We start from the raw sequence: 12,753 nt of genomic DNA, 5'->3' as shown, positions 1-12,753 counted from the left end.
TTAGTCAGATTGTAGTTAGAATGCAGCAGTAACTGCTGCATCAACATCACATGGAGTAGAACCTTTGGATCTCACAAAATTTTATTTTGCAGTTCAAAAAACATAATTCAGGTACAACGCTCATATTTTATCGGCAAGTATAATAAGCATATGGGAACCCACCGGATTGGTCTAGTGGTTAACGCATCTTCCCAAATCAGCTGATTTGGAAGTCGAGAGTTACAGCATTCAAGTCCTAGTAAAGCCAGTTATTTTTACATGGATCTGAATACTAGATCGTGGGTACCGGTGTTCTTTGGTGATTGGGTTTCAATTAACCACACATCTCAGGAATGGTCGAACTGAGAATGTACAAGACTACACTTCATTTACACTCATACATATCATCCTCATTCATCCCCTGAAGAATTATCTAAACGGTAGTTACCGGAGGCTAAACAGGAAAAAAGAAAGGAATAAGCATATGGGAGGAACCTATAGAATGGATGAGAACATGAGATTGCACTGTGTAGGGATGAGAGGAAAAAAGTGGTGTTGGCCAATTTTTATCTGCTTACTTGATAGCTGTCTAAACAATGCATGGATATTACACTGTTATGCTGGAGGCTCTCCACCTCAATAAGATTTTCAAAGAGAGTTGGCTCAAACGTATTTGGTTTACTACAAAAACATGCCAAAAGCACCAGGAAGGTACAAAACTTCTAAAACCAGCATATCTATGAACAGAACATCAGATAGCATAATATATGATGGCTTGAATCACTTTGTAGCACCAGTACGTAATAACAAAAGGTGACGATGTGCTGGAGAAGATTGCTGTGCAGTGGGTTGTACATACTGCATGAAATGTGACTCGGTCTTTGTATACAATGCTTTCAATCTTGTCATACAAAATAATTTTTCATTGAAAAAATAAAAATTACTATTGAAAAAACTGAAGTGATGATGTATTTTTAAAATGTTCCTAGTAAATTTTCTTTGTTTAGAGAAACTGCTGTTCACACTTTTTATACCCATTCATATAATTACCAATATGATCATCTAAAGTCCTAGCGTTACCATGTAGTCACACCCCATAAAAAGGTCATAAGGTGCTTTTATGACAAAATTATCACTAAAATGGTAATTTTGGCAGTCTCTGGCTGTAAAAGAGGAAACTGGTTGTTATACAATGAAAATTTCAAAATTCAGTACTTAGAGGGTTAAAACAGATGTGGTTATGTTTTGAAAATGATGGTTGGTTATGGTACATGCCAATCAGAGTTCAAATTGCTCAGAAACTCTGAGAGAATGTAATATTAAGAGCCTCTTTTTACAGCCTATAATTGTTAGTTAATACAAGGTTATTAGTAATGAGGGAGTTTAGGAATAGCTCATTTTTGAGTGGTATATGCCACATAATACCTGTAGTGTTACTGTCCATCCAACAAATAAGAGGTTGTCTCTCTTCATGAAAACTCGCCAAATCCTCAAGTTTTTTATAGATAAAAGATCGTTATCATCTAGCAGAAAATAGTCTGAACTTTATTACATTACATAATACAATCATTATCACTGAAATTGATGCAATTGTTTATGATTGAAAAATAAAGGATCTCCCAATCCATGGTTCTTAAATTAGGGCTATTACCTTCTGATTGAAGGCAGCAGATAATATTTTGCAGTGGTAAAGATTTGGCAAGATAATTTTTATTTCCTCCATCTTTTTTCTCTTCACTTCTATTTTAAGAGTGGTGAAAGTAGTTTTCCCATCCCCAAGGAGTCCCTCATACCAATAACTTCTAAACTTTTCAGAGTTTCAATGCAAGTATGTTGAAGTTCATTGCAGGAGTAAATTCTTTTGTTCTGTATTTTCAAACAAAATAAACTGCCTTAACTGTAAGAGAGAAGAATATTATTAACCCAGTACATGTAAAGTCTGAAAAAGTTTACCTTCTGTCACTATACATTAAAATAAATTTAATGAAAAGTTTTATTAAACCAATGGATTGTGGTGGTACTGGATTTCCAGTTCTAAAAGACAGATCCCTTAATATAAGTAATGCTAAAATAAAGAAAGGTATATTTGTTTGACCACAAGTAAGAAAACTAATGAATAATATTGAATGTGAAGATAGTTTGAATGACTGTGAGGTTGCTGCATAGAAATCTTTAAAAATGTGTAAGCAACTCCTTGGAAATTATAAGGCAGATAACTACAAAGAATTTTTAACTGAGCTTCTTAAAAACTATAAAACACTTGGGTGTAATATATCACTAAAGATCCATTTCTTAGATTCTTGTTTGGATTTTTTCCCTACTAATCTTGGAGCTGTGAGTGACGAACATGAAAAACACTTTCACCAGGAAATATCCACAATGGTAATACGCAATCAGGGAAAATGAAACCCAAGAATGCTGGAATGACTGCTGCAAGACTGAAGTACCTATCGCAGATTACAAGTACACCAAAAAATCCAAAAGAAGCAGATTTTAATAATGCAGAAAGGGCATTTATAATATTATTATACTACAGTCACAATGCTTTTTTCTTACAAAAAAATCTTATGTGGACATCACATGACTTCCAAGACTTATAATAAATTCCTTACCAAATCTTAAATGTTGAACAGTGCAGGTGAGAGGCAGCATCCTTGCCTAACACCTTGACTTAGACCCATCCATTCAGTGACAATCTAATTTACTTTCATCACGGTTGTTTGTTTCATGTTTAATTCTTTAATTTCTTTTGTCTTTCTGTTCTACATTTTCTCTCATTTGATTCCATCAAATGCCTTCTCTAAATCTATGAAATGCAAGATTCGTTCTTGTTCCTCTTGCTAAATATCTCTCTCCAACCATCCTCAGTAGCCCGACAACATTTCTGGTTACTTTCTCTTTCCTTAACCCAAACTGTTCTCTCTTGCATTCTCTTCCACTATTTTTATTATTAACACTAAATAAATATATAAAGATTATGTATTTAGATAATTATTATTATTTATTTATATATTTATACAGTAACAGCTGGTTCATGCCCGATAATAGTTACTATAAAGCGTGATAATAAATTTTGTTGTGAATGAAAAATATATAGCCTGACTAGGATTCGAAACCAAAACTTCTGGATGGAATGTGGAAAGATAACCAATCCGTTATGATGATCAACAAATACTACTACTTGTTATTGTAGTACGGCTACTTGTTATTGTGATGCTGGTCTCAGTATATTAATTTCACCATATAAAATAATTGTTTCAAATGTTTGTTTTAATTTTGCTGTCATATTACTCTAATTGAAATGCAATTACAATCTGTATAAATGTTATATGAGTAATAATTATTGGAATTTGAATTTAAATAAATAACTTAAAACTGTAAATTTATCTAAAAACTGTAGAAAATAATTTTTCTATAAACTGTACATTTGTTGAGAAATTTACAGTGTTTTTTAGCTGCATTAAATTAAATTGTCTTTTGTTATTAGTAGTAGTAGTACGGAAATAGGGATACTGCGTCACCAGCCAATCAGGACGCAGTACCGCCCCCGCCCACATCCGGCTCCCACCCGGGGCGTCTTGACCGGTCGATGGCCGGCGTCCGATTGAAAGTTAGATTGCCCCCACCACCACCACCGCCAGAACTTCACCACATCATGCCTGTACATACACACACACACACACACACACCCCACACACACACACACACATATACACATACAAGGTTAATAAAATGCAACAACAAGAGAGAGAAACATAAATAATACCACCACCACCATATTAATAAAATTCAAAAAGAGAGAATAAAACAATCAGCTGATGTAAGTAATACCTATGCAAGAGAGAGAGAGAGAGAGAGAGAGAGAGAGAAAGAGAAATAAAAGTAATACCACCACCACCACCACCACACTTTGTACAATGTGTTTAATAATAAACACTTTCCCCATCATTTGCAACATAATCTGATAGTGGAGGAATCCAATATCAGATCGTGTTGCAGGCCTTGGAAACACTGCATATATGTCGTTGAACACTGAGACATTTAATAGGCTTAGTACATCTTTTCTAAAAAATAATGTACTCGATGTTACAGTTTATATTGCAAATAAAAGAAAGTAATACAGTACATACAGTACAGTACATGTACATACAGTACATACAGTAATACATATATATTACTGTATGAGGGTTTAGTGTTTATGTTGTGTGTGTGTGTGTACTTCTTTATAGTTTCATCTTTTCACTCAGCGAAAGCACAATTGGGGGAACATAATGTACAAACTATATATATTGAAACCAGCGTGCACACTATGTTTCAACCTTCGTGATTTCGTTTTAGATCCTGATGAGAGTTAATCTTTTACACCCTCTGCTGGTCTGCTGGTACTGTCTCGTAGAGTTGTGTCGTTGAATTGCTAGTATATTTGTGTGAAGACTTTCGTGTTGTTGTTGCTGTTGTTGGTGAATAGGTAGATTTTCTCTGTACTGTCTAGTAGAGTTATTTGCAATAAGTACACAATTCTCTTTCATATATTCTGGTTTTCGTTGGATTGTGCCTAATATATCATCAATATACATGCTCTCAAGTTCCTGTTCATTAAAAAGAGGATATAGGAAAACCTCATTCATAATAATTGGATTCCAGATAACCTGTATTTGAATCTTCATCGGTATCACAAGCGACTAGCAGCGTATTACAGTCGACTTCATCACATACCTTTCTACCACCACATACATAACACGCAACACGAGGTGGGGCGTTTGTTTTTCTTTTATTTGCAATATAAACTGTAACAGCGAGTACATTATTTTTTTAGAAAAGATGTATTAAGCCTATTAAATGTCTCAGTGTTCAACGACATATTCAACGAATCGGTAAGTTTGAACGCCTTCACTCTTTTACTATTCGCACCTTGGAAACCAGAAAATACTATTTCTCTATCACCGATAAAACCAATTTTGTTTTGCCCACATTCATAATCACAATAAAAAATGTGAAAAACGTTGAATCAAAGTTAGTTTTTATTGTTAGATTATCACCGGTTTTATCGAACAAGTGGTCGGTTAAATCGACAACGTATAAATAACTGTATTTTAATTTCAAACAAGTCGGTGAAAAATGTCTGTTACCGACTTGAACATCTACTAAATTGTTTGTAAAGAGGCAAGGGTCGACGGAAAACACAACAGTTGGATAAATAAGAAAGACTTGGTCAAGCAGAATTGTAAAGCAAGCATATATCTCAGTCGTAATCATGAGGTTGGAAAGACAACATTTCGAAGATGGTGGTATTGCGTTCCAAAATTTCGACGAATACACAACTGGTGGAGGATTGGCATCATCAAAAAAGAGGCGGCGACATGGACCTCTTTTGCCAAACACAATAAGATATATTAATTGTGGTCCATGTAATTGCGGTAAAACAAACCTTCTCTTCAACCTGTTGTTTTCACCGAACGGTGTACGTTTCAAAAATATTTACGATTTTTCCAAATCGTTGAACCAACCGAAATATACATTTTTGGAACGCGTTATGACTGGTGTTGTACCCGAGATCGGTTATTTCACGTATTCTGAAAACGATCATGTTATGGCTCCTGACGAGGCCGAACCGAATTCAATAATGATCTTCAACGATGTAGCGTACGAAAAGCACCATAATATACGCAACTACTTTTCGATGGGACGACACAACAACATCGATAACTTTTACCTCACGCAGACGTATTCCAGTACAGGAAAGCACCTGGTACGGGATAACGCCAACTTTCTTCTTGTATTCCAACAAGACGACCTCAATTTACGTCATATATATAAGGATCATGTAAACACCGACATGAAATTCGATCAGTTTAAAAGCGTGTGCAGTCATGCGTGGAAAACACCGCACGGATTCGTGACAATCGATAAGGAAACATTAAGGACGGTATCGAATAGGTTTTGATATTTTTGTCGAAGATATTAGTTGAACGATGGCCGTGGTGCCGATGAGTATATACATCTATGAGGACGGTATTCCCTACGCAAACGCGATACATTTTAGAAAAAAACCACAAAATAATTTGTGCTCGAAATATTTCAGCGAGCGTAAAAGGTTTTGCGGCAACTATGTCTGTCGAAAGGTTAACTACTGTGAAAATAAAGATCACCAGTGTTGGCGTCATGTTAAACAAATGAATCGCGGATATCCAGTAGTGGTACTGTAAATGATCACCAGCGAAGGAAAGATTTACAACAAAAGAATATGGATAACATTTTTAGAACAATGCGACAAGTAAGAGCTGCCTATCGAGTTGGTGATTTACGATAAAAATATGTTCAACACTACAGTCTGACATGGGTAGAACTTCATTTCAAGATTTAGACCATCACCACTCGTGTACAAAAAGCCGTTGATAGATCTGCGAAACCGACACGGATCTACGGATTATACAAATGTTTACATGCACATATTGGAGTATGGTTGCCGAGTGTAAAGTGCGAGATGTTGTATTGTGATAACGGAACGTACGATACCTTTAAGGTCACCAAAATCTTTGTACCGTTTAGCGCTATCGTACCGCCATGGTAAATGTTTTGTGGACACCGCGTACGGAGTAAGATTTACCGATGATTTACCGGAAACCTTACCAATTAGACGCGGCGGACTACCATTCGACATTAAACAACAGGGCTCAGGCTGTTTTTCCTGTGATTTTCTAAAGGTAGCGTTACCTACATTACAGTTGTACGCCAATGTCTTTGGATTAAAAAAAATAAATGGTAATTGTGATCTCTTTGCAGTAGAAATGAAGATTTACTACGAAAATGCTGCGAATATGCGTGCGCAAAACCAGATGAATTTTGGTTATTCAACAGCTATTTGTTACATCTGTATTCGCAAGACAATCGACACCCAATCAGGCGTTTTTAATCATGACAAAAGTTCCGAGACAAGATCATTCGATAGTTGTAGATATTCCCATGTGGGTGGGAAAAAGATTAGTGGTATTTAAGGATCATAGTGCAAAATTGACGATACCATCAATCCATCAGGGTGTGACGCAATATTACCGTGAGTTGTCCAATACAAGACGACAACGACGACCACCGCAAATGAATATATCTCTAATAGATGTAATCCGTTTTTGACGTAGAAACAAAAAACATGCTGTATTTTTTAGATCAATGGAATTATGAACCGATTATGTTCAGTAGATATAATGATGTTAAAGAAGTACGTCGACAACAACGATGCTCAATCGACCACAACCACCGGCGCCACGTTGGTCGAGGAAATTGATAAAATACGAGATTCAATTAAAAGGAAACATCGTAAAATTACGCAAAGGATAATGGAAACGGATCAAGCTTTGCAAAAGCATTTTAAACCGATTGTCGAACTTTTACGCGAACTTAAGGAAACATTTAAAAAAGAACATAATAGAATCTTATAAAAGAAGAAGAAGTAATGGAAGAAGAAAAGGTGGAGGAGGATGATGATGAGAAGGAAAAAGAGGTTGAAGAGGTGGCGGAGGAGGAGGAGGAGGAGGATGAATTGGAGAAGGATGAAGCTGGATGTTCTATTTCACTAACAGTTATCAGGAGACTTTTTGATACACCAGAACACAAACCTATTGACTCATCACCACTAGAAACACATGTAAAGTATTACCTTGATCTAGCTATAACTGATACAAATAAGAAAATTGACGATGTATACGGTGTGAGAAACGTAAACAACCAATGGATAATTGGACACCGTTATGTTGTCTTCAAAGGAAATAGAATTATTATAGACAAAAAGTCTTTCAAAGGTACCAAAGGTCTATATCAATTGATATTTTTGAAGGAACCCAAAGACTATTCGCCAACAGATTTATATAATTATAAAAAGATATTAGAACATACAGAGGCGCATAAATGTAAAATCACCAGTCGAGTGATTTCTAGCCGATTCTTCAAGTACAATAATATTATTAAAGGATTATTTCCTCCGAAAAGATTGGGAAGCAGAAGCAGAAGTAGTGAAGGAGAAGAAAGTCCTATAATTGGATCTGGATTGCTTATGAGGGCAAAGAAACGCAATACAGACCCGATTATGTATACTGGGACGATCCGAACGAACTTTGTGACAGACTTAGGCTTTTAATAGCTTTAAAGCGTGCCGGACATACTGGTCATAATAACGAGAATGTATCCATTATCGAAGAATTGTGCGAAGTAGGATATATAACAGGTGGTAAGATTGTATTTTAATCACAGTCTTAAGATGAGCATCGCCAAATTTGGACGTTTTAGTGGAGTAGGAGGGGAAGGAAGAGGTACTAGACTACCTCCCACGCGAATTATTGAAAGTTTTCAAAAAACCGTCGATGGGAATTTCAACATTCAAAAACGTTGGTTGTGTAATGTTGGTAGCCCTGTTGAAGATACGAATGCTGCCACTATGGGTTTTGCGAACAAAATTTACGTACGACAAACCGATTCGACCAATCGATACATACCATCAAATTTACCAAACACCAACTCGTCGAGTGGACTAGACTTTTTTTAATAAATGTCTATGTCATATCAGTGAACCTATCGATAAGAATGATGCTGTTACACTCGGTTACTTACGCACTTGCCTGTTTACCGAAAAGGACGTAATTAACGCCAGAGAAAGCCAAATCGGTAACGCTGCCGAACCGAAATATCCAAAATATTTGGTCACAAAATCCTATGTGGATTCAAGAGAATTATTCACCAGTAAAAAGGCTGGGGGAGAAATTGACGCAAAAGGAAATATTATTGGTAACGCAGGTGAGCCGAAATCAAAGTCCTACGTTGATAATAAACAATCAGATATAAAGACAATGTTTGTTGGTTTGATACAAGATTTTTTGCATAACAAAGAGGGTAGGGTAACGTGAAAGGAAGTATTGTTACAAACGCCTTGTTGCCAAATGAATCAAGAGATCTTGCCACCAAAGGATATGTTGTCGAATATCTGTTTAGATTATACCGACTAATAATGAAATTAATAAATAAATTTTCCGTTCACAACTTTGGTCAGAAAATGTTTATAGGATTTTTAGATAGTGATAAACACTACCATGGCGATTATGATGATGATAGAGATTACCAAGCCGATTCATCTAAAAATAAAGAAGATCCACCGCCACGGCCGCCGCCGACATCGCTACCACAACCACCACCACCACCGCCGATCGCAAATAATGAAATACAAAGTTGAATGGTGGTAAATCGTTCAGTCTTACTTCATCATGGTCAAGGTGAGGAGGTCGAAGAAGAAACTCCGACGCAGCAAAAGAAGTAGGTTGAAAAAGTCTAAACGGATCGCCAGTCGTAAACGAGGCAGTGGACTGTTAAGGAGTCTTACCACTGGAGCTGTAGGAGCGGTAGGATCTTATATAGGGAAACAAGCACTCGAAGGTGCCAAAAAGGTAGCCGGAAAAGTGATAAATAAAGGTTTCAACTTATTGCCGATCGAATTACATATTCCTGGCTATCAGTACTGCGGACCGGGATCGAATTTAAAAAAGCGTCTAAAGAGAGGCGATCCGGGTATAAATAAGTTGGATGCCGCTTCTAAAGTTCACGATATCGCATACGCTACGCACAGCGATAGCGCAAACACAGCCGCAGCCGATCTTAAATTAGCCGACAGCGCTTGGGAACGAGTTAAAGCCGGCGATTCGAGTATTGCCGAAAAGGCTGCCGCATTAGCGAGTACTTGTCTTTTGTGTCTTAATGTTTTGTGTAGTTTGTGTTTTTAAATAAAATGTAAGGGCCCTTTACACCCTTACATATGACGATCCTAATGGTGATACTAACTTCTTTTAATGAATGTGACGAGGGCTAATGATGTGAAGCGCAGGAAATATGTATATGTGGAGAGAAAACACATGAGAGAGACCCATGTAAAGACCCTCCAACCTGCGTTAATTGAAAAGGGCATCACAATTGTCGTTCAAGAAACTGCACTACATATAAATTAGAAACAGCCATTCAGGAAGTTAAAACGCTTCAGAAGGTCAGTTATCCTGAAGCGAAGAAAATTGTTAATCAGCGTACACCACGACCATCGACTTCTTACGCAGAAGCAGCGGCTGCCCCTTCCACATCTAAAATTAATGTGGAGCAGTTGCTTAACACGATGGCACCAAGTCTTGAGACAATGATTGAAAGAATCATTGATTCAAAGATTGAGTCGACTCATCAGAGAAAACAAAGTAAAGATGAGAAGGCTCATCCCCGGACTGACGCCGTTGACATGAGAGACGCATCAGCGTCGTTTAAAAAAAACCAACTAAATCTGTGATTGTAAAGTCACCAACTTGCGTTAAAATTAAAAATCTTGATTTATCTGATGGAGAGAAACAGATCACTCCGTCATGTAGTCACAAACAAAAAGAAATTGCGACAAGAAAATCTGACTCTACTGAAATGGAGGTGCAAGTTACTATAGAAAAAGCACCAGACGCAGATGAAATAGAAACTGCAACAATGGAGCCTCCAAAAGCTGAAAGAACAGCTTCAGCGAGAGCATCTATTTCAGCTAGATCCAGCACTGCAGTAGAGGTAGAATCCAGTTCATCAGCCGCGGAAAGTGCATCGCTTGCTAGTTTAGATTCAATAGCAACGATGCTAACTGCACCAACGATGTTTTTCTCTCCTGACGTCAGCCGCAGAACGTCACTGGCATCGGAAAGAGAGGAAGCCGATGCCATGTCTCAGGCCTCAGATACACTGTCATCAGAGGTTGAGGCCGTTAGAAGAATGGAGAAACGGTGCAAGAAAGGATGGCCGAAAGGAAAGCCTAGGAAGTAATATTCTGGATTTGAAGTTATAGAAGAACGTACATTTTTGAACATTTTTTATTCATAAGAATGTGAATCATTGAACCTTTTTTTTTATTTTTTATTTTTTTTTTTTTGAAGTGCGATGGGGCTAATGACCAAAGGAGTCGATGCCCCTATAAACCTCAAAAAAAAAAAATAATAATAATAATAATAATAATGCCCTGAGGTAGATAATCCCCACGTCTGGAACACAACATCTACGTTCCACGTCCAGGGCGGCAACAGCTGTACTCACGTACATTACATATAGCTGACTAACGGGGTTCCCAGTTCCGAGTGTTGTTTCTTGGATATGCTTTTTTCGACCGATTTTCATCTACAGGCCGAATTACAGGACTGGACTTCGCGGCCACCTGCAGATACGAAATTCTTAACGATTATGGAAATGGATTGAAACTACCTTTAGAGCTGGCGATGTGGCAGCCACGGTCGAAGTTATTTGCAGGTGTAACAGAGACCTTTCGTTGTCCACATGCTGTGGCCACATGGTGTGTAAGAGCCTGAAGTCAGTGCAGAGACTGCGCATCCGCTCTCTGCCAGGACATATGCCGGTTGATAGCCCTGGAGTGGGGGTGTACCCCGGCGGCTAGCCTTACTACAGAAGGGATTAACCGTTCATGCAAACTGAACAACCAAACGTGGCAGAGGGTTTACGTAAACACCCTCGTCTAGAACAACCGGCCGTTTCGCCTAAGGCAAAACGGAGAAAGAGTGCAGAATCACGAAGGATTGAGATTGACGCTAGAAAAAGCTTGCAAAAAGCTTTTTTTAAGAGTAGTAATGTACCGAAACCCAAATATTTGGTCATTACAAAGGAGGATGGAAATTTCTCGAGAGTGAGTCCTTTTCTCATTGCTCGGGAAATTACTAAATGCGCTGGAGGCCCTGTTAAAGAAATAAGGAAGACCTTCACCGGACTTCATGTTGAGACTGTAAATGATATTCATTCTCAGAAGATCTTAGGGCTTAAAAAGATTGAAGAACTGGCTGTACGCGTCGATCCCCACTGTACACTCAACACCTCAAGAGGTGTGGTCGTCTGTCGGGATCTTCTAAATTGCTCGGAGCAAGAAATTGTCGAGGAGTTGTCATCACAAGGAGTAATAGAGTGCCGTCGATTGAACATGAGAAGGAACGGAGAGGTCTTACCCTCAGCATCTCATGTCCTCACTTTCAACCGGCCTAATTTGCCGGAGAAGATAAGAGCAGGGATTCATCGATTGGATGTGCGGGCATTTGTCCAACAGCCAATGTGGTGCTTTAAGTGCCAACGCTTTGGCCACACCGCTCTTAGATGTGAAAGACCGCAAATATGCGTGTGCGGTGAAGAGGTGCATGAAGGAGAGCCGTGTAAAGAGCCTCCTACATGTATCAACTGTAAAGGAGCAAATCTTGTAGATCAAGGAACTGTCCTGTCTACAAAGACGAAGTAGCTGTGCAGGAAGTAAAAACCCTGCAGAAGGTCAGCTACTTCGAAGCTAAGAAGATTGTTAATGCCCGCAGGCCTAGAGCAACGACAACCTACGCTCAGGCTGCGGCTGCTGTTCCTGCTCCTGCTCCGATTGCTGTAGATGAGGCTCAAATCATAAACAAACTTGCGCCTACTTTGGCTAATATGATTGAAAGGATCATTGAAAACAAGATGAAGCCTTTCAACAGTAAAGAAGCCGTTAAGCCAAAAATAGTTGTACAGCCACCCGAAGATAAATCTGTTAAATTGAAAGTTGCTCCTATAGAGAAGAAAACGGACGCCAAACCAGAATGTCAAGTCCGTCTGAGCGAGATCCTCCATGATAAACCGAAAGTAACAACTACAGAATCTGTTATGGAGGCTCCCAAGCCTCCCGTAACTGAGGTGGCCTCTAAACCGCAGAGGCCACAAAAAATCATTCAGGGGGGGGCGAGTGTCCCCCCCTTCCACAGGTGG

Source organism: Lycorma delicatula, chromosome 1, assembly GCF_047948215.1.
Source record: "Lycorma delicatula isolate Av1 chromosome 1, ASM4794821v1, whole genome shotgun sequence".
In the NCBI taxonomy this organism is placed as follows: domain Eukaryota; kingdom Metazoa; phylum Arthropoda; class Insecta; order Hemiptera; family Fulgoridae; genus Lycorma; species Lycorma delicatula.
The sequence above is the reverse complement of the archived record's forward strand: the minus strand, read 5'-3'. Positions refer to the sequence as shown.